Raw genomic sequence first — 26,282 nt, forward strand, 5'->3', positions numbered from 1 at the left:
ATAGTACTCAACTACAATCCAACTTTACGAGATTCTTCTGTGTATAAAAGGGAAACAGCCAGTGTTAAAAAAGAGGAAAGAGAGGAGAAGGAGAGATTTGTTAAAGGATACAAAATTACACCTAGATAGGAGGAATAAGTTCTAGTGTTCTATAGCACTGTAGTTAACAGGAATATATAGTTTCAAATAGCTAGAAGGAGGATGTTGAATGTTCCCAACATAAAGAAATGATACATGTTGGAAATAATGGATATACTAATTATCCTGATCTGATCATTATGCACTATATGCATCAAAACATCACTATGCACCTCATAAATAGGTACAATTATTAAACATCAATTTTTTAAATTCATATAAAAATAGCATCCAAATTGCAAAGCAAGCAGTGAAACTATTTCTACTTGCCAAAAATAAAACAAAACAAAATGATTGGAGATGATGATGATATACATTTGATTTAAAAAAGGGGGGGCTTACAGAAAAGATTTCCAAAATATAAAAAATAATTTCCTTTAAATAGCAAGATTCCTAGTACATTTTAAGCAATGTATTATATTTTCATAAATATAGCCCTTTATGAAATATATCCTAAAATACCCAAAAGTGAGGGTAATGAAAGAAAACTTAGACTGTTTTATGAATTTCAGTCATGACTCCTTTTCCTTTACCCCATAAGTGCTGGTAAGCTCTCCCACACGTTCCTGGAGTGCAAAGCTGGGTCTGGCACTTTTTTATTCCATATGCTTCTAAAAATCAGCAAGGATGGAGCTTTATCATCTCCTGCATAAATTAGGGGTGTGATTTGCCAATATGACTGGGCGATAGTCCAGCTGTCTTGAAAAATTAAGAAAAGGAAGAGAATAATGTATTTTTTAAATTTCTCTCAACCTGAAAAAGGAAGACACAAGTTGAAGCTAAATGGAATATGTCAAGCCCAAAGCGCTGTAATATCTGTGGCTTTGTGGGAGGCGGAAAAGAGGAGCTCTTTGGCAGAATTCTGGCAAATTCTGAGATTCATAACAATGAAATAGTCTATGACTTGTCATGGATATTGCCAAATTTTAAACACAAGTTACTTGATTATTGAGTATAGTAGGGTGTAGAAGGTGAAAGGAGGAGCCTAAAATATACAGTATCAATCTCTCCTTGGCTTTTGTATCCCCAAACACCATGCCCAGGTAGACGCAATTAAGACTTAGGTAATTTCTCAATGATAGACTGAATAAAGAAAATGTGGCACATAAACACCATGGAATACTATGCAGCCATAAAATATGATGAGTTCATGTCCTTTGCAGGGACATGGATGAAGCTGGAAACCATTCTCAACAAACTAACACAGGAACAGAAAACCAAACACCACTCATAAGTGGGAGTCGAACAATGAGAACACACGGACACACGGAAGGGAACATCACACACCGGGGCCTGTCAAGGGGTGTGGGGAGCTAAGGGAGGGATAGCATTAGGAGAAATACCTAATGTAGATGATGGGTTGATGGGTGCAGCAAACCACCATGGCACATGTATACCTATGTTAACAAACCTGCACGTTCTGCACATGTATCCCATAACTTAAAGTATAAGTAAAAAAAAAAAAAAAAAAAAAAAAAAAAAAAAAAAGACGTAGGTAAACTCTCAAATTTGAAAGTTCTCATTATGAAATAAGAGCTGGATATCAAGCAGGGAAGAACTCTGGACCAGAAGAATCCAAAGTTGCAGGGACAGAAGCAAAAATGTTACTGCGGGGTTGTTAAGTATAATAGTGATAGAAGTTATTTCCATTTTCAGCCCTTCATTAATGGACCTGGGAATCCTAGCTTTTAGAGAAAGGGCACTATACATTGGTCACTGATTCAGAGCATATGCTACATCCTGGAGGACATTATCCCAGCCTTCAAAGCATTGTCACCCAGCCAGTGCCATAACTGAATATTCCAAAAACCACTTAACCCAACAGGTCAACTGCTTCGGGTTGATGGTGTATTAGTCAGTTCTCATGCTTCTAATAAAGACATACTCAAGATTGAATAATTTATAAACAAAAAAGGCTTTAATAGACTTACAGCTCCTCATGGCTGGGGAGGACTCACCATCATGGCAGAAGGCAATAGAGGAGAAAGGCACATCTTACATGGTGGCAGGCAAGAGAGTTTGTGCAGGGGAACTCCCATTTATAAAACCATCAGATCTTGTAAGACTACCATGATAACAGCGTGGGGAAAACCGCCCCCATGATTCAATTATCACCACCAGAGTCCCTCCCATGACACATGAGAATAATGGGAGCTACAATTCAAGATGTGATTTGGGTAGGGACATAGCAAAATCATATTAGATGGGGACATGATGACATCAATAAATTTTATTAGCATGAGCCAATGCCACATTTTATTTGCTGTAAATTTAATTTCCATGTCAGAAACAACGCTATGTGAACTATGACAGTGAATAAGGCATCTGAAAGTTCAAGGATGGTGGTTTTAGAAGAAGCATTTTGGGATGAGGAAACAAAATCATAGCCAGAATATCTATTCCAGAAAAAAAAAAAAGCACCGTCTGTTCCATTATAGAAGTTACTCAGTATAATCAATCGGCCAATAGGTCACTGGCTGGTACCCCTGGAGAATAATGCCATACTAAAACCAAATGTTGGCCTCTACTACTGGCATGTGGGGCACTCAGAAATAGCTCTAACCAGATTGTCCACGGTAAGTAAAAGCTCATTTTGCTGAACGAATGAACATTTCATTTATGTGCCTATTGGGCACAAACAAGGTGACTGGTGACTGACATCCACAAAACAAGTTATCTTGACCATCCAGTTACTAAGATTCCCTCTGTTAAGAATGCTTTTTACTGAGTACTTACATAAGACATGGATATCTTCACACTGTACACTTGGAGATGTTTTTTCATATACCACTTCTGCAGATCTCCTGGACACCAAATCATGTTCCCTATAAACCAAAACATTTGTCATTTCAGATAGTGTCAGTATACCAGGCAGAAACATCTGAAAATCCAAAAAATATTTTCCCTCAGTAGGTTGGCCAACAAGTGTGGGTTGAAAGATAAGAGAATATATAAGAGGAGTAGACACCCTGAGAATCTGTGTCATTGCAAATCCAACTTGTTTGTGCCTTCAGGATGTGTTCAAGCCCAATCTTGTATATACCACTTCCATTTAGTGGTGAAATGAAGCTCTATGTGCCCAAATGTAGGGCTTAATAGATCAGACAAGACCCAATTTATGATGAGCAAGTCAGATTAAATGATAATTTGATCACCCATAATGATAGTTCAGGCTCTTGTGGGATCCAATAGCAAGCCAGAAGTATCTCAAAAAGAGACTTGTTAACTGAAGGAGATGTCATAGTATCCTTCAAAATCCTAAATGTTTTCATTGTAGTTTACCTATAAGGTCCTGACAAAGATTCCATAAAACACCTGTCTGTCACAGACATTTCAAGCATCATTAGACCTGCTGTGAGATATGGCTCAGTCCTGAATCTTCTTCATCTGGGCCCCACTCAAAATTGCAGCCTTTCAAGATACTCAATAAATAAGATATGTGTTATCTTTATAATCTGAAAGGTCCTATGGAACACTGAGTCCCTTTCTATATGGTAAGAGGGGCCAGATATAAAAACTTATCTTTGACACTGGAAGGACACATCTTGACATGCCCCAGATTATTGTAACCTTAAATGATTGTCCTGAGGTACAGGTGTTTTAATATTTTGGAATTTATTTACTCCATTCTGGTATACACATGTACTATCAAGATGTCTAGGGTAGTTACCACTTTATTCTCACTAGGTACAGTCATGATACATCATCTACATAGTGGAACAATTGAATGTTCTGTGAAATGAAGAGATAATCAAGGACCCTTGACTAGATTATGACAGAGAGCAGGAAAGTTGCTACATCCCCAAAGTAGAATAGGGAAAATGTCTTGCTGGCCATGCCAAATGAAAGCTAACTGTGTTTGGTGGTCTCTAGCAATAGGCAAGGAAACAAACAAACAGACAAACAAAAAACCATTCACCAAATCAGTAACTGTGTAACAGGGAATTTTTTTTATCTGCTGCAGTGATGAAACCAGATCTGAGACAGCTGCCGCAATTAAATTTACCACATGATTAAGACATTCTCCAACATCTGTCTTCTTCTGCACAAGCTAAATAGGAGAGTTGAATGGGAATACGCTAGAAATCATCATTTCTACATTCTCAAGTTTTTGATGTGGCATTAATCTTGAAACTCTTCAAGGAAGGAGATGTTGTATTTGGCTCACTGTATTTATAGGTAGAGGCTCCTCTAGATGCTTTTCCCTTGGCCTTTCTTACCAACAAAAACCCTCAATCCATGGGTCAAGAAATCAACATGGGTATTGGGCCAATTGTTTAGTGTGCCTATTCTAGTTAAACATTCCGGAACTGGGAAATAACCCCAGGGTGGGTTTGGGAACCCAGTGGTCTCCCAGGGAAAGAACCTCAACCTAAAATATCATTAATATCCTCACCTCCAAAGTCCCTTGTTTGATTGGTGGATCAGAGTGGTATCTTGTGTCTCTAGGAATTCCTGGCAGCTCAGAACCAGTGTCATATAATTCCTTAATAGTATGGTACCTTCCCCTTTTTTCAGTGCACCCTTGTGAATGGCCACAAATCCTTTTGGAGAAAGCTAGAGAAAAATATACCGTATGAGTTTTGGCAGCACAGAGTCCTTCCGTAAAGGAACCTGGTTCCCCTTCATCCAAAGTGCCCTGAAAGTGTAAAGTGGCTCACAAATGGAAATAAATTATCTGATGATCTAAGTTAAACTTCTGTTCACCAGAATCTCTTTTCCATTTCTACACATCAAGTAAAACTTTATAGCAAGCTCCCCATGAATTTCGGTCCTTGAGCCACCATGATCAAGTAGCTAATGACAACATTCTCTGTAAGTGAAATCATTCTTATTACTGCTTCAAATCTGCTACCCATTCATTACACAAATTCTATGCTTGTTGTCTCTCGCAGTTCAGTGCTGCCACTTGGCCCCAGCCACCTTGGGATTCCGTCATCCCTATTTATTTCAGGGATTCTATTTTAATAGCAAGGCAACTTACTGTCATTCCTGGCCTACTACAGAGCTTATCAAGGCTGATGATATTCCCTTCACCAATGTATATAAGCAGTTCTTACAACCTAATTCTATCCCCACATTCATATATCCCTAACCCTTTTGATACTGTCTTCTATAGCACACCAAGGGAGTTCTTGTAGCTCAACTTCAGTCAACTAACAAAGCCAAAAGTAAGAATGATTTACCAGCCACTTAGAGCACATTGAATGTGGAATTTTTGCTTAGGTGAATCAATTTCAATACCTTCAACCTGACCCAAATTATATCCACTCATTCTGACCAACATCCTTTTAATTCATTTCCATACATATTCCCCAAGTTTTATTTGAAATAAATACAAGTTATATAATTCTTTTTATGTGTGCTGTACCTCTATTCTGGTCATAAGTGTTATCTGATACAAAAGCATAAAAAACTGAGTCTTATATTAGGTTGATGCAAAATTAATACATTTGCACCAACCTAATATATCTAGCAACAAAGAGAGGTAGTAGGATATATCTAGAGGACATCAGCATTCCTCATCACATCAAGGTCTCAGGCCAGGAAAATTAAGTTCTTGAGAAAAGGGGAGAGTGTATTCCTCAAATTTAGGAGGAAAGACTGCTTCTACTGGCAAATGAGCTTCCATAAAATGTAAAAGTTCAGGTACCTCCACATCATCAAAATCAGCCCTTATGTCTCCATCCCAATTTTCATGGCCCTACTCCTTCTCAGTCAATGACTTATTTCTAATATAAGAAACCCTGAAAGATTGTGTTGAATTATAATTCAGTCACTCTCCATATTAGACTTTGGGTTTGGTTTTAAGAAATTTTCTAGGAAATGCTGTTTCTGTTACAGCAGTAATAGAACTTTTCTAATCCATTATGTAGACCTTGATCTTGGAATTAAAAACTCTGAACTCATTTTCTTTCTCTACATTTTCCAATGCAGAAACATTTTTTGCCACTACATGCCATGGCTTATGATGTTATGTATTGGAAGCAAATACATCAATGTCTATTTTTTATGTTGTTTTAATTAATTTTTATGGGTACATAGTAGGTGTATATACTTGTGGTGTACATGAGATGTTTTGATACAGGCATACAATGTTGCTATGGAGAGCAGTTTGGAGATTATTATTAATCACATCATGAAAACTGGAGTATTTTACCCCTCAAGCATTTATCCTTTGTCTTACAAACAATCCAATTATACTCCTTCAGCTATTTTAAATGTACAATTAAATTATTATTGACTATAGTTACTCTGCTGCAATATCAAATACTAGGTCTTATTTATTCTTTCAAATTATATTTATTTATACCCATTAACAATCCCTGCCTCCCTCCCCTGACCCAGTCCCCCACTTCCCTTCCCAGCCTCTGGTAACCACCCTTCTACTCTCGATCTCCAAAAGTTCAGTTGTTTTGATTTTTAGATCCCACAAATAAGTGAGAACATGTGATGTTTGCCTTTCTGTGCCTGGCTTATTTCACTTAACATAATCATCTCCAGTTGCTTCCATGTTGATGCAGATAACTTGACAACATTCTTTTTTTATGGCTGAATAGAACTATGTGTATAAATACCACATTTTCTTTATTCAGATGAATGGATAAAGAAAATGTAGTACTTACACACAAGGGATACAGGTCGCTTCCAAATCTTGTCTATTGTGAACAGTGCTGCAACAAACATTAAAGAGCAGGTATCTCTTTGATATACTGATTTCCTTTCTTTTGGGTATATACCCAGCAGTGGGATTGCTAGCTTGTATGGTGGCTCTATTTTCAGTTATTTGAGGAACCTCCAAACTCTTCTCCATAGTGGTGTACTAATTTACATTCCCACCAACAGAGTATGAAGGCATTCCCTTTTCTCCACATCCTTGTCAGCATTTGTTATTGCCTGACTTTTGAAAAAAAGCCAGTTTAACTGGGGTGAGATGATACCTCATTGTAGTTTTGATTTGTATTTCTCTGATAATCATTGATGTTGGGCACATTTTCATATGCCTGTTTGCCATTTGTATGTCTTCTTTTGAAAAATGTCTATTTCAATCTTTGCTGATTTTTAAATCAGATTATTAGATTTTATCCTACAGAGCTGTTTGATCTCCTTATATCTTCTGGTTTTTAATCTTTTATCAGATGGGTAATTTGCAAATATTTTCTCCATTTTGTGGGTTGTCTTCTCACTTTGTTGATTGTTTCCTTTGTTGTGCAGAAACTTTTTAACTTGATGTGACATCATTTGTCCATATTAGTTTTGGATTTCTGTTCTTGTGAGGTATTACTCAGGAAATTCTTTGCCCAGGCTAATGTCTTGGAGGGTTTCCCCAATGCTTTTCTGTAGTAGTTTCACAGTTTGAGGTCTTAGATTTAAGTCTCTAATCACTCTGGTTTGAGTGTTGTATATGGAGAGAGAGGGGGGTCTGGTTTCATTATTTTGCCTATGGATATTTAGTTTTCCCAGTACCATTTATTAAAAAGACTTTCTTTTCCTCAGTGTATGTTCTTGGCAGCTTTATCAAAAATGAGTTCGCCACAGGTGTGTGGATTTGTTTCCAGGTTCTCTATTCTGTTCCATTGGTCTATGTGGTTTTATGCCAGTACCATGCTGTTTAGATTACTACAGCTCTGTAGGATAATTTGAAGTCAGGTAATTGTATTCCTTGAGTTTTGTTCTTTTTGCTTAGGATAGCTTTAGCTATTCTGGGTCTTTGGTGGTTCCATATAAATTTTAGGATTCTTTTTTCTATTTATGTGAAGAATGCCTTTTGTATTTTGATAGGAATTGGATTGAATCTGTAGATTGCCTTGGGTAGTATGAACATCTTAACAACATTGATTCTTCCAATCCAGGAACATGGAACATCTTTCCATATTTTGGTGTCCTCTTCAATGCCTTTCATCAATGTTTTATAGTTTTAATTATAGACAACTTTCACCTCTTTGGTTAATTCCTAGGTATTTAATTTTATTTGTGGCTATTATAAATGGAATTACATTTTTGATTTCTATTTCAGATTGCTCACTGTCAGCATATAGACATGCTACTGATTTTTGTTTGTTAATTTTTGTATCCTGTAACTTTACTAGCTGTGTCAGTTCTAACAGTTTTTTATTGTGGAATCTTTCGGTTTTCCCAAATATATGATCATATCATGTGCAAATAAGATTAATTTTACTTCTTTCTTTCCAAATTGGATGTCCTTTATTTCTTTCTCTTGTCTGATTGCTCTAGCAAAGACTTACAGTACTATGTTGAAAAACAGCAGTAAAAGTAGGCATCCCTTGTTGTGTTTCATATCTTAAAGGAAAGCCTTTCAGTTTTTCCCTGTTGAGTATGATGCTAGCTGTAGGTTTGTAACATATGGCTTCTATTATGTTGAGGTATGTTCCTTCTATTCTCATTTTTAGAGTTTTTATAATAAATTTCATCAAATGCTTTTTCAGCATCAATTGAAAGAATCACATGGTTTTCATCAATTTTATTGGTATGATGTATCATGTTGATTTGTGTATGTTGAACTGTCCTTGCATCCCAGGGATAAATCCCACTTGATTATGATGATTGATCTTTTAAATGTCTTATTGAATTTGGTTTGCTAGTATTTTACTAGGGATTTTTGATCAATACTCATCAGAGATACCGGCCTGCAGCTTTGGGGGTTTGTTTGTTTACATGTCTTTGTCTGGTTTTCTATTAGGGTAATACTGGCCTCGTAGAATGAGTTTGGAAGAATTCCCTCCTCTATTTTTCAAAATAGTTTAAGTTGGATTGGTATTAGTTATTCTTTAAATGTTGGGTAGAATGCAGCATTAAAGCCATCAGGTCCTGGGCTTTTCTCCATTGGAAGACTTATTATTACATCACCCAACTTGTTACTTGTTATTGGTCTGTTCAGGTTTTGGATTTCTTCTTGGTTTAATCTGTGTGGGTTGTATGTGTCTAGGAATTTGTCCATTTATTCTAGATTTTCCAATTCATTGGCATATAGTTGCTCACAGTAGCTACTAAATGAACCTTTGAGTTTCTACAGTATCAGTTGTACTACCTCCTTTTTCATTTCTAATTTTACTTATTTGGATCTTCTGTCTTTTTATTAGTCTGGCTAAAGGTTTGCCAATTTTGTTTAAGTTTTCAAAAACCACCTTTTTGTTTAATTGATCTTTTGTATTGTTTTCTTCCTTTCAATTTCATTTATTTTTGCTCTGATATTTATTATTTCCTTTCTTCTGCTAGTTTTGTATTTGGCTCCTCTTGCTTTTCTAGTTCTCTAAGATGCATTATTAGATTGTTTATTTGAAGTTTTACCTCTTTTTTTTGATGTAGGCACTATAAACTTCCTTCTTAGTATGGCTTTTGCTGTATCACATAGGATTAGGTATGTTATGTTTCCATTACCATTTATTTCAAGAAATTTTTTAAATTTTCTTCATAATTTCTTCATTGGCCCACTGATACTGATATTTTATCCTTACTGGGATTCTCTTGTTGTTTCCTTAACATGATTATTCAATGAAGGTTCTTTTTTTATTATTATTATACTTTAGGTTTTAGGGTACATGTGCACAATGTGCAGGTTTCTTAAGGACAATCTCATTCATTCTAGGGTTGGTGTGAGTAAAGTAATATGGCAGCTGATCTTCTGGCTAAAAAATAGTAACCAGACACAATATTGATTTGCTTCTCTACTAGTTTGTCTTTTATTCAAATAAATTCTGCATGATATGTATTTACTTTAAAAGACATTAAACTTGTGTAATTTCCATGTGTTTTTATAGTTTCCAAAGTTCCTCTTGTTATTAATATCTAGTTTTATTTCATTGTGGTCAGAGAAGAGGTTTGATATTTTTTCAATTATTTTGAATGTTTTGGGACTTGTTTTGTGGCCTAACATATGGTCTATTCTTGAGAATAATTCATCTGCTGGAAAAAGAACGTGTATTCTGCAGCCATTGGATAAAATGTTCTGTAAATGTCTATTAGGTCCATTTGGTCTATAGTGCAGATTAAGTCCAATGTCTCTTTATTGATTTTCTATCTGTAAAATCTGTCCAATGCTAAAAGTAGGATATTGAAGTCTCCAGGTATTATGGTCTCAGATCTCTTTTTCAGCTCTAATAACATTTGCCTTAAAAATGTGGGTGCTCCAATGTTGGGTGTATATACTCTTAAAATTGTTATACCTTCTTGCTGAATTAAACATTTTCTCTTCATATATTGAAATTCCTTGTCTCTTTTTATGGTTTTTGACTTGAAATCTATTTTGTCTTACATATGTATGACTACTCATGCCCCTTTCTGCTTTCCATTGGTGTGAAATATCTTTTTCCATTTCTTTATTTTCAGTCTGTGTGTGTTTTTATAGGTGAAGTATGTTTCTTGTAGGCAACAAATCAATCGGTCTTGCTTTTTGATTTATTCAGCCACTCTGTGTCTTTTGATTGAAAAGTTTAGTCCATTTACTTTCAATGTTATTATTGATAAGTAAGGACTTGCTCCTGCCATTTTGTTATTTGTTTTCTGGTTATTTTCTGGTCTTCTGTTCCTTCTTTCTTTCCTTCCTGTATTCCTTTTTATGAAAGTTATTTTATCTGTTGATATAATTTAGCTTCTTTCTTTTTATTTTTTATGTATCTGTTGTATGTTTTTTGGTCTGAGGTTACCATGAGGTTTGCAAATACTATCTTGTAGCCCGTTATTTTAAGCTTATAACAACTTACCACTGTTTGTATAAATAAACAAGCAAACAAACAAGCAAAATGAAAATATAAACCTTGCACCTTAAGTTCATTCCCCCCATTTTAACTTTTTGTTGTTTCTATTTACATCTTATCATACGATGTCATGAAAAGTCATTGTAGTTATTATTTTTGCTTGTTTCATCATTTAGTCTTTCTACATAAGGTAAGAATAATTAACATACCATAGTTATAGTGTTATAATATTCTGTATTTTTCTGTACACTTACTATTACCCATGAGTTTTTCACCTTCAGATGATTTCTCATTGCTCATTAATGTCCTTTTCTTTCTGACTGAAGTTCTCCCTTTAGCATTTCTTGTAGGACAGGTCTGGTGTTTATGAAATTCCTCAACTTTTGTTTGTCTGGGAAAGTCTTTATTTCCCCTTCATGTTCGAAGGATAGTTTCACCAGATGTAACATTCTAAGTTAAAAATTTGTTTTTTGTTTTGCCTTTTTTGGTCTTGGCACTTTATACATGTTATGACATTCTCTCGTGGCCTGTAAGGTTTCCACTAAAAGTCTTCTGCCAGATGTATTGGTTCTCCATTGTGTTATTTGTTTGTTTTCTCTTGATGCTTTTAGGATTCTTTCTTTCTTTTTTTTTTTTTTTTTTTGATATTTGAATGGTTATTTTATATGAAAGTAGCAAATGCCACTAGGGCTAAGTAGATATCTTAAATGAGTGGAACAATGAAATTTAAGAGGATTCTTTCTTTATTCTTGATCTTTGATTAAGTGCTTTAATAAATGCCTTGTCTTCTTTGGGATAATTCTGCTTGGCTTTCTATAACCTGCTTGTACTTGGATATTAATATTTTGTCTAGGTTTGGAAAGTTCTCTGTTATTATCCCTTTGAATAAATTATCTACCCTTATCTCTTTTTCTACCTCCTCTTTAAAGCCAATAACTCTTAGATTTGCCCTTTTGAGGCTAGTTTCTAGATCCTGTAAGCATGTCTCATACTTTCTTATTTTTTTCTTTTGTCTCCTCTATGTATTTTCCAATAACTCTTAGATTTGCCCTTTTGAGGCTAGTTTCTAGATCCTGTAAGAATATCTCATACTTTCTTATTTTTTTCTTTTGTCTCCTCTAGGTATTTTCAAATGTCCTGTTTTCAAGTTCATTAATTCTTCTGCTTGATCCATTCTGCTATTAAAAGACTCTGATGCATTATTTAGTGTGCCAATTTCATTTTTCAGCTCCAGACTTTCTGCTTGATTCTTTTTAATTGTTTCAATTTCTTTGTTAATTTTTTTTTTTTTTTTGAGATGGAGTCTCACTCTGTTGCCCAGGCTGGAGTGCAGTGGAGCAATCTCAGCTCACTGCAACCTCCACTTCCTGGGTTCAAGTGATTCTTCTGCCTCAGGCTCCTGAGTAGCTGGGATTATAGGCACGCATCACCATGCCCAGATAATTTTTGTATTTTTAGTAGAGACAGAGTTTCACCATGTTTGCTAGGCTACTCTCAAACTCCTGACCTCAGAAGATCCACCCGCCTCAGCCTCCCAAAGTTCTGGGATTACAGGCATGAGCCACCACAACCAGCCTGTTAGATTTATCTGATAGAATTATGTATTTCTTCTCTGTGTGGTCCTAAATTTCTTTGAGTTTCCTCAACACAGCTATTTTGAGTTATCTGTCTGAGAGGTCATATATCTCTGTTTCTCTAGGATTGGTCCTTGCTGGCTTATTCAGTTGATTTGGTGAGGTCATGCTTTCCTGGATCGTCTTGAAACCTGTAGGTGTTCAGCTGCGTTTGGGCATTGAAGAAATAGGTATTTACTGTAGTCTTTGCAGTCTGGGCTTGTTTGTAACTATACTTCTTGGGAAGGATTTCCAGATATTTGAAAGAACTTGGGTATTATGATCTAAGCTGTATCTATCTGCTTTACGGGGTACTCCAAGCCCAACAACACTGTGGTTCTTGCAGACTTGCAGAGGTACCACCTTGATGGTCTCCGACTACGCCTGGGAGAATTCTCTGGATTACCAGGAAGAGACTTTTGTTCTCTTCCCTCCCTTTCTCCCCAAACAAATGGAGTCTCTCTCTCTGTTATCAGCCACCCGGACCTAGGAGTAGAGAGACACAAGCCGCTCTGTGCCCATCACCACTGGAAATGCACTGAGTCAGACCTAATGCCAGCCTAACAATGGGTCTTGCCCCAGGCCTGCCGTAATCACTCCCTCACTACTCCCTATGTTTGCTGAGGATCCAGGGGTTCCACAATAAGCAGGTGGCAAACCCAGCAAGGCCTGTGTCTCCTTCAAAGTAGCAAGTCACCCCAAGCTCCAAGTGGGTCCAGAGATGTTGTCCAGGAGCCCAGGAGTAGAGTCAAAAACCTTAGAAGTCCACCTGGTATTCTATTGTGTTGAGGCTCATCTGGCACTCAAATCACAAGATGAAGTCCTTCTCATACTCCCTCCTCTTTCAAAGGTGGTGGAACCTCACACCATGGCCATGACCACCACAGGTCCCTGGGAATTACTGCCAAACTACCACTGATGTTCCCTTAAGGCCCAAGGGCTCCTAAGTTAGCTTATGGTGAATGCTGCCAGGCCTGGGACTCACCCTTCAGGGCAGTGTACTCCCCTCTGGCTCAGGGCAGGTCCGGAAATAAATTCTAGAATCAATGACCCCAAGAGCCTTCTTGGAGCTCTCCACCTCTGTGGCTGAGCTCGTACCTAAGGTGCAAGTCAAAATCCCCTTTATTTTTCCTCTGCTTTTCTCAAATAGAAGGAGTTTGACCCATAGCCACCACAGCTAGGAATATGCTGATTCTCACCTGAAGCCAGCAAGTCTGAGAGTGCCACTCAAAGCCTTCAATGTAGTGCCTGGGTATCACTGCTGGTTGATTATTCAGGGCCCAAGGGCTCTTCATTCAGCATGTGATGAATCCTGCCAGGACTGCATCCTTTCTATCAAGTCAGAGGGTTCCCTTCTGGCCCAGGGTATGTCTAGAAATGTTGTCCAGGAGCTACGGCCTGGAAAAGGGGTCTCATGACTCTGACCAGTGCCCTATCCTGCTCTGTCTGAGCTGCTATTCAAGATGCAGGAAGTCCTCCCCACTCTTCCTCGTCCTCTCCTCAAGCAGAAGAAAGGGGTCTTTTTTCAGAGCCTTGAGCTGTGCAGCCTGGGGTTAGGGGAGAAGTGATGCCAGCACTCTTTTAGCTTCCCCAGCTGGTGTCCCAGTAGATCACATGCCCCACAGTGCTCTGGCTCTGGGCCCAGTTTCACACTAGGAAACACCCAGGAGATGCAGTCTTTGTGGACTAAACTGCCTTTAAAATTGAAAGTGAAAGGCATTTTCAGAAGATCTTTCTGAAGCACTAGAGTGTGTGGGCAAATTGGAGTTATTTTGTGTCTCGGGAAACTTTAGTCAGTGGTGGCGAGGCTTGGGGGAACTCAAGATCCCACCAGAAGGATTAACGATTCCCCTCTGGGCGGGGCTGGTGTAAATGCTCTCTCCCAAGAGAACAGGAATGCTTTCTGCAGCATGCTGCCACAGCTGGGGGATGGCGGAGGGGTGACGTTGGGGATTCAAGACTGTTTTTCTTATTTCTTCGGTGCCTCTTTCGGTGATATGAAGTTAAAAACAGATACCATGAGTGCTCACCTGATTTTTGGTGTTTATGAAGGTGCTTCTTTTGTGTAGTTGTTAAGTTAGTGCCTTTGGAGGGCCAGGGGGATGATCAGTGGAGCCTTCTATTCTGCTATCTTGCTCCATCCCTCTATTTGAATGTCTTTAAATATGATAAAACCAGAGAACCAATTATAGATTACTATCTTTACTATTCTTATCTCCTGGAACCAATTCGGATGCCAATAATTACAGCAGTCAGGATTCAATCATGAAAACATAATCTTCATGAGTATTATGAAATAAAAGATTATAGGAATAAAACTTTATGCATTGATGTAGAAGTTGGAATAACAGACCAAAAATAGAAGTTAGAGGATTAGAGAGAAGTGTCTTTCTGAAGCACTGGAATGTGTGGGCAAATTGGAGTTTATCAAGGAATGCAGAAAACCAGGTATATCCAACTGCCAGAATAGGATCATAAAGAAAAGGTAGTAGAAAATAAAATGGGAGGCTCCTGATTCTACATTTATTTTTATGTCTGGAGTCTCTGGTTCAGAGACGACATTTCTGAAGAAGATCTAGACATGAACAAAAGAATGAGGACACATCTGCAACTGTCTCTCACTATTAGTAACCACGAAGATCTTTAGCTCATAATGGCTTCGAATTCACTTCTACCTTCCAAATCTCACAAAATTTTCTCTTTTGGCCAACTCTAACTTGGAACCATATGGGCAAGAGAATTCTGGAAACTATGGTTTCAGCTTAGCCAATGTGACTATTATAAAAAACACCAAGCATATTTTCCATATTTAAATCCTATTAGATTTACACCACATGCCATTGGTATTAAATCATGGGCTTGTTGATTTTTAAATCATCTGCCAACTCTGACTGAGTAAGAACGGTATTGATTATTATTTTTTTTTGGTTGCAAGCCACAGAAATTGACTAACTTATGCATAAAAAAATTTACTGGAATAATATTATTAGAAAGCTCAAAGAATAAATAGGAAGGGTAGAAAAGATGCTTAGAAATAAAAAAAGAAACCAGAAAAGTAGCAGGTCACCCTCTACTGCCTCTAATCATTAGGGTTTTTGCTCTGAAAGGAATGTAGTTGTTTTGGGGTTTTTCTTTGGGGGGACAGAGGGGTGGGGTTGTTTCTTTGTTTTTCTTACTTTAATCCTGAATAACTTTGCTTGAGATTTTAACTCTTTGAAAAGAAGGCTTTTGTCTGGTCAAGCTTAAGTCACATGCTCACTTTTTGGTCCTACTGAGGCAGTAAGATCTGGCAGAAGTAACCTGTTATAGCCTCTAGAAAACCCTTCACCCTCCATAAAAATAATGGTTTACTTTGATTTGCAATTTTATTCAGCTTGCTTAAAATGGTGGTGTGGTAATCCCCTATAAGAAAATTAAAGTGATTCTAGGAAGAATGAATTGTTATAAATCAATTAAAATCTTCTAATGAATATCTATTCATTAATAAGAGTTTCGAGGCTATACCCAGACCCAGTAAGAAATAGCATATGATCTAATAGCATTGCCTGCCATGGGTGCAGAAAAGAATAGTATTAGCAGACATCCTGTACATTTTTGCCAGTTCTTGATTTTGGTACAGCCTCTAAAATTCCACTGTATAGAGAGCTCAAAGAATGTTACAGTTACTTAATAGGGAATACTAAATGCTTCTTGGGCTGACTTTGAAGGCCTATCATAATCTAAATTCAGGATTACTTACTCTCATTGTTCTGATTTCACATGGTCATTCTACATGTGGTGCATCAGCCCATTGTGGAGAAAGCAATCCTTCAAAGTCAGGCAGAATTGTATTTGGATCCCATCTTCACTAGCTAACACAGTGTGAACATGATCAATTTACTTAAATCTTTTGACCATTAGTGTTATCAGCTATCCATCTCAAAAAGTAAGTGAGAGTTAAGTGAAAAAGTAACTAACAAAAACCATTATCTCAGGGCCAACTTGGTGCTTAGCACACAGAGAACATTTGCTATATACTAGTTCCTTCTGTCCTTTTTTATAGTTTCTTTTTCCTAAATATCTGCTCCTATTTCTTTCACTTAATCAAATCTTGTACCATAAAGTTCAAATATCACCCTTTCCTTGAAATTTTTAAACCAAGTTTTCAACTACTATACAATTTTCTACTTACAGAACTCATTTAGGTATTGAATAATCAATTTCTTTTTAAAATAATCATTAATAATTTGATGCAGCACCACATTGGAATAATTTCATTATGAACATCTAAAACCTGCATACCATTTAACATTTGAATACTAACTACTATTTGCCCATTTTTGGATGGAAATTGGTAACACAAAGATTAATAGGACGCTGTGGGTAGCTTCAAGACATTCACAGCCTATTGGGGAAGATAATCATATATGTTGAATAGCATGGTATGATAGACTCACATGTGCACAAGAAATTAAGAGAGTAAATAGGATACTTGATACAGACTATCATAAAAATGGTGGAAGGAGGAGTTCTTTAGGAAAGATTAAAATAGAACCTTACATTCAAGAATGCATTGGATTTAGCCAGGAAAACAACAGTTAATGCAAGAAATATTGAAGAAATACAAAAAGAAGAGAAAAAAAAGAAATGAGTGCTGTGGGAAAAAAATGTAAATAATTTACTATGACTGGAGGATAGAGTGAGAAAGGAAACTATAGGAAATGAGGTTAGAGAAGCCAAACAAGACATAATTAGAAAAAGCCTTCTATATCACCCAAGGGTTAAGATTTTATCATAAACTCAATGAGAAAACATTGAAGAAATTCAGCCACACAGAGCTATAATAAGTATCAACAAAGACAATAAGAAGAATAATCATGATAATGGAAGCAACCATATATTGAGTACTATTTATTTGCAGTGCACTGTGCTAAATAGATTACTATATTAGTTCATTTTCATGCTGCTGATAAAGACATACTCAAGACTGGGCAATTTACAAAAAAAAGAGTTTTAATGGACTTACAGTTCCACATGGCTAGGGAGGCCTCACAATCATGGCAGAAGGAAAGGAGGAGCAAGTCACATCTTACATGGATGGTGGCAGGCAAAGAGAGAGCTCGTGCGGGAAACTCCCATTTTAAAACCATCAGATCTCGTGAGATTCATTCACTATCACGAGAACAGCACAGGAAAGACCTGCCCCCATAATTCAATCACTTCCCACAACGTTCCTCTCCTGACATGTGGGAATTGTGGGAGTTACAATTCAAGATGAGATTTAGGTGGGGACACAGCCAAACCATATCAATTACTTATTTGATTCTCAAGATAATACACTGATATAGGTATTATCCCAATTTACCAGTGACAAAATTGAGGCTTAAAGAGATTAAACAACTTGTCCAAGGTTATTGTGAGTAAGTATTATTACTAGTATAAATCTAGATCTGTCTAATTCAAGAGCCCATGATCTTAACCACAATGTTCAGATTTATGTTTTCAAAAAATCACTTCAGCAGCAGTGTAAAAAATTGATTGAAGAGGGCCAAGCATAGAGGTAAAGAATCCATTTTGGAGACTACTGCACAAATACAGTTTTTAAGTAAGAATCCACTCCCAGGCAGAGAGAAAGAGCTAAAAATTTTAAAAGAGACTTAATAGAGTTAATAACTGGCTGCATGTGAATGGCCGGTGAGAGAATTCAAAGATAATAACCAATTAACTGGGTTGATGGTTGTGTCATCAGTATAAGATGTTTCTGATGGGGGAACTGGAATACAATAAAATCAGTCTGAGGGAGTGTTGAGATTGTGGCACTTGAAGAAAAGTCATATGGAACTTAGTATGTAGAGAAAGATTTGGCAGATTTCAGAATTAGGTTGTAGATACAACCATGATGCTAGAAAAAGTAACTCAGCCAGGGAGAATCTACAGTGTAAATGGAACAGTGATATGAGGTTGGAAAGCTGGAAACATCAATATTTGAGTACATTTTAGGTACTAGATGAGGGTTTAACAAAAAGACTGAGAGGGAACTTCCACAAGACTATAAATACAACTAGAATCATTTAAGAAAGGAGTTGTAACTGATTTGTAGAATTGTAAATAGTGACAAAAACCTCAGAGAACTATTTAGTTCTGCATGTAAGAATTATGGATGATGTTTTATTATTCTTTATAAGTTCTGGTCATCTAGTTTTTTTAAAAAAAACTTTTAAAACTTTTCTTTTAGATTGAGGGAAACATATACATGTTTGTTCTGTAGATAAATTGCAGGTCATGGGAGTTTGGTGTACATATTATTTCCTCACCCAGGTATTAAGCATAGTACCCAATAGGTAGTTTTTCCATCATCAACCTCCTCCCACCCTCCACTCTCAAGTAGGCCCTGGTGACTATTGTTCCCTTCTTTGTGTCCATGTGTACTCAGTGTTTAACTCTCACTTATAAGTGAGAACATGTAACATTTGATTTTCTGTTTCTGTGTTAGTTTGCCTAGGATAATGGCCTCTAGCCTCTTCCATGTTGTTTCAAAGGATATGATCTTATTTTTTATGGCTGAGTAGTATTTCATGGTGTATCTGTGTCCCACATTTTCTTTACTGAGTCTCCTGTTCATGTGCATTTAAGTTCATTCCATGTGTTTGCTATTGTGAATAGTGTTGTGATAAATATAGACATGCATGTGTCTCTACGGTAGAATGATATATATTCCTTTGGGTATACAGTAATAGCTAACAATGGGATTGCTGGGTTGAATGGTAATTCTGTTTTAAGTATGTTGAGAAATTGCCACACTGCTTTCTACAATGGCTGAACTAATTTACAATCCCACCAGTAGTGTATAAGTTCTCCCTTTTCTCTGCAACCTCACTGGAATAAATTATTTTTTTTGACTATTTTGCAATAGCTATTCTGACTAGTGTCAGATGGTATCTCACACTTTGATTTTGATTTACATTTCTCTAGTGATTAGTGATGCTGAGCATTTTTTCATATGCTTGTTGGCTACATGCATATCTTCTTTTGAAAACTGTTCATGTCCTTTGCTCATTTTAATGGGGTTGTTTTTTGCTTTGTAATTTAAGTTTCTCATAGATTCTGGATATTAGACTTTTGCTAAATGCATACTCTTCAAACATTTCCTCCCATTCTGTAGGTTGCCTGATAGTTTCATTTGCTGCGCAGAAGCCCTTTAGTTTAATTAGGTCCCATTTGTCAATTTCTGTTTTTGTTTCAATTGCTTTTGGTATCTTTGTCATGAAGTCTTTGCCAGGGCCTATATCCATAACGGTATTTCCTAGGTTATCTTATAGGGTTTGTATAGCTTTATATTCTACATTTAATTCTTTAATCCATCATAAATTGATTTTTGTATATGGTGTAAGAAAGTAGTCCAGCATCAATCTTCTATATATGGCTAGCCAGTTTTCCCAGCACCATTTATTGACTAAGCAGTCCTTCCCCCATTGCTTGTTTTTGTCAACATTACCAAAGATTAGATGATTGTAGGCATGCAGCATTATTTCTGGGCTCTCTATGCTGTTCCATTGGTCCGTGTGTCTGTTTCTGTACCAGTATCATGCTGCTTTGGTTACTGAAGCTCTGCAGTCTAATTTGAAGTTGAGTAATGTGATGCCTCCAGTTTTGTTCTTTTTTTTTTTTTTTTAGGATTGCCTTGGCTATTTGGGCTCTTTTTTGTTGTTGTTCCATGTAAGTTTTAAGATTGTGTTTTCTAATTCTGTAAAGAATGTCATTGGTAGTTTGATAAGAATAGCACTGAATCTATAAATTTTTTTCAGCATTATGGCCATTTCAATAATATTAGTCCTTCCTATCCATAAGCATGGAATGTTTTTCTATTTGTGTCATCTCTGATTTTCTTTAGCAGTGTTTTATTATTCTCATTGTAGAGATCTTTTACCTCCCTGGTTAGCTGTATTCTTTGATGTTTTATTCGTTTTGTGGCTATCATAAATGGAATTAACATTTTTGATTTGGTTCTCAACTTGGTGTTGTTGGTGTATAAGAGTTCTACTGATTTTTGTCCAATGATTTTGTGTCCTGAAACTTTGCTAAAGTTGTTTGTCAGATCAAGGACGCTTTGGGCAGAGACTATAGGGTTTTCTAGGTGTCGAATTATATCATGTGAAAATAGAGATTGTTTGATTTCCTCTTTTCCTATTTGGATGCCTTTTATTTCTTTCTCTTGCCTGATTGCTCTGGCTAGGACTTTCAGCACTATGTTGAATAGAGTGGTGAGAGTACATCCTTGTCTTGTTCTGGTTTTCAAGGGGAATGCTTCCAGCTTTTTTCCATTTAGTATGATGTTGGCTGTGGTCTTTGGTAGATGGCTCTTATTATTTTGAAGTATATTCCTTCAATGTCTAGTTTGTTGAGATTTTTTATTATGAAGAGATGTTGAATTTTATCAAAAGCCTTATCTACATCTATTAAGATGATCATGTGGTTTTAGTTTTTAGTTCTGTTCATGTAATGGATAACATTTATTGATTTGAGTATGTTAAATAAATCTTATATCCCAAGGTAAGGCCTACCTGATCACGGTGGATTAGAGTTTTGATGTACTGCTAGATTCAGTTTGCTAGTATTTCATTGAGGATATTTGCACTTATTTTCATCAAGGATATTGGCCTGAAGTTTTCTTTTTAATTGTGTCTCTGCCAGATATTAGATGATATTAAATGGTATTAAATGATGCTGGCCTCATAGAATGAGTTATGAAAGTGTCTATCCTCCTCAATTTTTTTGAATAGTTTCAGTAGGAATGGTACCACCTGTTCTTTATATAGCTGGTAGAATTCAACTATAAATCATCTGGTCCTGGGTTTTTTCTGGAGTTTTTATTACTTATTCAATTTTTGAACCCATTATTGGTTTGTTCAGGAATTCAATTTCTTCCTGGTTCAATTTGGGAGGTTTTATGTTTCCAGGAATTTATCCATTTCTTCCAGGTTTTTTTGCTTGCATGCACAGAAGTGTTCATACCAGTCTGTGACGGTTTTGTATTTCTGTGGGGTCAGTGATAATAACCCCTTTGTCATTCCTGATTGTGTTTATTTAGATCTTATCTTTTTTTTCTTATTACCCTTGTTAGCAGTGTTTTATTTATTCTTTCAAAAAACCAATCTTTGTATTTTTTCTATGATCTTTTTAATAATCTTTTATATGCTTTTAAATATAAACTCATCTGTAAGCCACAGATAGGAGGTAAGCATTTTCTATAAATTTTAGCAGCAAGATGGTCATTGGTGATTATACAAGAGCAGATTGGTTGAAGTGCATTGAAATGGCAATGACAACGCAGTTCATGGAGAAAGTGAAGAGAAAAGGCACATTTCTTTCTCAAACTAAATAACTAGTAAGGAAGGATAGAGACAGGATAAGAGATGGTCAAGTGTAGAAAGAGTGTGATTTGTGTTTAAGATGTGCAATACTTGTCCATGTTTATATTGTTAAAGTAACAACAAAGGCTGCCAGATATTTGAAACACAAAACAAAGCAGGGTCTATCTGCCTGCTAGTCAAAGGGGAGCAGGCTCACTCAAGAAATGTATAGGCTGAAAATAAAAGCACTACATATAAAGATAGAAAGGGGAGCTTATTTTACATAGAAAAAAATAAAAAAGAGAACATAATAATCCCCCTCCCTTGGATTTGGTCATGCTTGGTTGTAAGTTAAAAAAAAATGTGGAGATAGAATAAAAGGTTCTACCAAGTTTAGAGTCATGTAGGGACAGTTTCCTAGGTGCATGATTGAACCTGGCAAATTTTTCTTTAACACTACACTGATGGAAAAGAATTATTAGATATGATGAGTGGTTAGATGTGAATAAGACATGAAAAGTGGAGATAACTAATAAAAGCAGGTCCCTAGCCAGATATTTTTTAATGGGTAGGAAAAGATATTGAGAAATTTTCTACCTGATAACCTCTATTTTCTCTGTAAGTAAGAAATTATACCTCTTATCAGAAGTAAGGAAAATTCAGTCAAAGAGAAGGTCTCAGGAGTCTAGGGTAACTACCTCATTCCAGCTTGCCAGGGACTTACTTGGCTTTAGCACTGAAAGTCCATGCTCTGGGAACACCCTCAGTCTTGGGGAAACCAGGAGATTAGCCATACTAGATGACACTATGGTTAATTATAGCTGTTGAGAATGAAGAAATAAATAATTAGAACCTAAACAAGGCTATAGACCAGAAATTTGTAATGATTTCAAACTATACAGTCCTGTGATTTAGAAATGTTCTGTGTTTAGGTATTGCGTTTTGAGGTTTTGAGTTGCCAAGAAGTACCAGAAGCTGGGCAATTTAAAAAGAAAAGAGGTTTATTTGGCTCATGGTTCTGTAGGCTGTTCAAGCATGGCACCAGCATCTGCTTGACTTCTGGTGAGGCCTCAGGAAGCTTCCAATTATAATGCAAGGCAAAAGGAGAGCTGGCATCTCATATGGCAAGAAAGGGAGCAAGAAAGGGTTGGGGAGGTTCTGGGCTTTTTTAAACAATCAGCTCTGTGTGAAGTAATAGAGTAAGAACCCACTCATTACCTCAGTAAAGGCACCAAGCCATTTAGGAGGGAATTCACCCCCATGACCCAAACACTTTCCATTAGGCCCCTCCTTCAACAATGGGGATCACATTTCAACATGAGATTTGGAGGAAACAAATCTCCAAACCGTATCAGATATATTTCAGTATGTCCAAAATAGTGGGGCAAAAAAGCAAATACTTTTTAAGGTAAGAGCTTTGACCAATGAACATCTCTATTGTTTGCAATTTCTGTACTTCCTGGAAGAGGAGGTGGAGTGAATTGGGGTAGTCAGGGGGAAATAAACTAGACATAGAAACTCTGGTGTTTAATGGCTGTATTAGTCCATTTTCATGCTGCTAATAAAGACATACCCAAGACTGAGGAAAAAAAGAGGTTTAATGGACTTACAGTTCCGCATGGCTAGGGAGGCCTCACAATCGTGGCAGAAGGCAATGGGGAGCAAGTCACATCTTACATGGATGACAGCAGGCAAAGAGAGCACTTGTGCAGGGGAACTTTTCCTTATGAAACTGTCAGATCTTGTGAGACTTATTCATTTTCACGAGAACATTACAGAAAAGACCTGCCCCCATGATTCAATTACCTCCTACCAGGTCCCTCCCACAACAGTGGGAATTCAACATGAGATTTGGGTGGGGATATCACCAAACTATATCATTCTGCCCCTGGCCCCATCCAAATCTCATGTCCACACATTTCAAAACCAATGATGCCTTCCCAGCAGTCCCTGAAAGTCTTAACTCATTTCAGCATTAACTCAAAAGTCCACAGTCCAATGTCTCATCTGAGACAAGGCAAGTCCCTTCCACCTATGAGCTTGTCAAATTAAAAGCAAGTTAGTTACTTCCTAAATACAGTGGGTGGGGGGGTGGGGTACAGGCTTGGGTAAATACAGCCATTCTGAATGGGAGAAACTGGCCAAAACAAAGGGGCTACAAGGCCCATACAAGTCCAAAATCCAGCAGGGCAGTCAAATCTCAAAGATCCAAAATGATCTCCTTTGACTCCATGTCTCACATCCAGGTCACACTGATGCAAGAGGTGTGTTCCCATGGTCTTGGGAAGCTCTGCCACTGTGGCTTTGCAGAGTACAGCCTGGCTTTTCTAGGTGCATGGTGCAACCTGTTGGAGGTGGTGGATCTACCATTCTGGGGTCTGGAGGATGACGACCCTCTTCTCACAGCTCCACTAGGAAATATTCTAGTAGGGACCCTGTGTGGGGGCTCTGACCCCACATTTTTCCTCTGTACTGCCCCAGCAGAGGTTCTCCATGAGGGCCCCACTCATGCAACAAACTTCCTCCTGAACATCAGGCATTTTCATATGTCCTCTGAAATCTAGGCGGAGGTTCCCAAACCCCAATTCTTGACTTCTGTGCACTTGTAGGCTCAACACCATATGGAAGCTACCAAGGCTTGGGGTTTGCACCCTTTGAAACCATGGCCTGAGCTCTAGGTTGGCACCTTTCAGCCATGACTGTAGTGGGTAGGACACAGGGCACCAAGTTGCTAGGCTGCACATAGCACGGGGACCCTCGGCCCAGCCCATACAACCATTTTTCTCTCCTAGGCTTCCAGGCCTATGATGGGAGGGGCTGCCATGAAAATCTCTGACCTGCACTGGAGACATTTTCCCCATTGTCTTAGGGATTAACATTCAGCTCCTCATTACTTATGCAAATTTCTGCAGCAGGCTTGAATTTCTCCTCAGAAAATGGGATTTTCTTTTTAATCACATTGTCAGACTGCAAATTTTCTGAACTTTTATGCTCTGCTTCCCATATAAAAATGAATGCCTTTAACAATTGAATGCTTTGCTGCTTAGAAATTTCTTCCACCAAATACCCTAAATCATCTCTCTCAAGTTCAAAATTCCAGAAATCTCTAGGGCAGGGGCAAAATACTGCCAGTCTCTTTGTTAAAAAATAACGAGTCACCTTTACTCCAGTTCCCAACAAGTTCCTCATCTCCAACTGAGACCACCTCAGCCTAGACTTTATTGTCCATATCGCTATCAGCATTTTGGGCAAAGCCATTCAACAATTCTCTAGGAAGTTCCAAACTGTCCCACATTTTTCTGTCTTCTTCTGAGCCCTCCAAACTATTCCAACCTCTGCCTGTTAACCAGTTCCAAAGTCACTTCCACATTTTTGGGTATCTTTACAGCAGCACCCCACTCTACTGGTAACAATTTACTATATTAGTTTGTTTTTATGCTGCTGATAAAGACATACCTGAGATTGAGAAGAAAAAGAAGTTTAATGGACTCACCATTCCACGTGGCTATGGACACCTCACAATCATGGCAAAAGGCAAAGAGAAGCAAGCCACATCTTACATGGATGGCAGCAGGCAAAAAGAGTGCTTGGCAGGGTAATTCCCCCTTATAAAACCAGCAGATCTCATGAGACTTATTCACTATCACAAGAACAGCACAGGAAAGACCTACCCCCATGATTCAATTACCTCCCACTGGGTCCCTCCCACAACAGTGGGAATTCAGGATAAGATTTGGGTGGGGACACAGCCAAACCACATCAGTGGCCAATAAGTATATGAAAAAAATGCTCAGCATCACTAATCATTAGCTAAATGCAAATAAAAACTACAATAAGATATTACCTCACACCTGTTGGAATGGCCTTTATCAAAAAGCTAGAAAAAAAGTGTTGTCAATGATTCCAAGAAAAGGGAACTTCTGTACATTGTTAGTGCAAACGTAAGCTAGTTCAGCTATTATGGAAAATGATGGGAAGGTTCTTTTAAAAACTAAAAATATAACTACCATATGATCCAGTAATCTTATACTTCTGAGTATATATCCAAAGAAACTAAAAGCAACATGTCAAAGGGATATTAGCTCTTCATATTCATTACAGCATTATTCACAATAACTAAGATATGGAATCAACCTAAATGTCCATCAGTTTCTGAATGTATAAAGAAAATGTGGTATACACACACAATGGAATACTATTCAGCCATAAAAGGGGGAAATTCTGTTATTTTCAACAATACAAATTAATCTGAGGTACATTATGCTAAGTGAAATAAGCCAGACACAGAAAGACAACTGGTATCACTTATACATGGAATCTAAATAATTTGAAGTCATGGAAGTAGCGAGTAGAATGACCACAACTTACCAGGGCCTGGGAGTTGTGGTTATGAAGAGAAAGGGAATGAAGAGTTGTTGATCAAAGTGTAAAAAGTTTCAGATAGACAAGAGGAATAGACTTTGAAATCTATTGCACAACAGGGTAAT

This window comes from Symphalangus syndactylus, chromosome 7 (genome assembly GCF_028878055.3).
Source record: "Symphalangus syndactylus isolate Jambi chromosome 7, NHGRI_mSymSyn1-v2.1_pri, whole genome shotgun sequence".
NCBI classification, from domain to species: Eukaryota; Metazoa; Chordata; class Mammalia; order Primates; family Hylobatidae; genus Symphalangus; species Symphalangus syndactylus.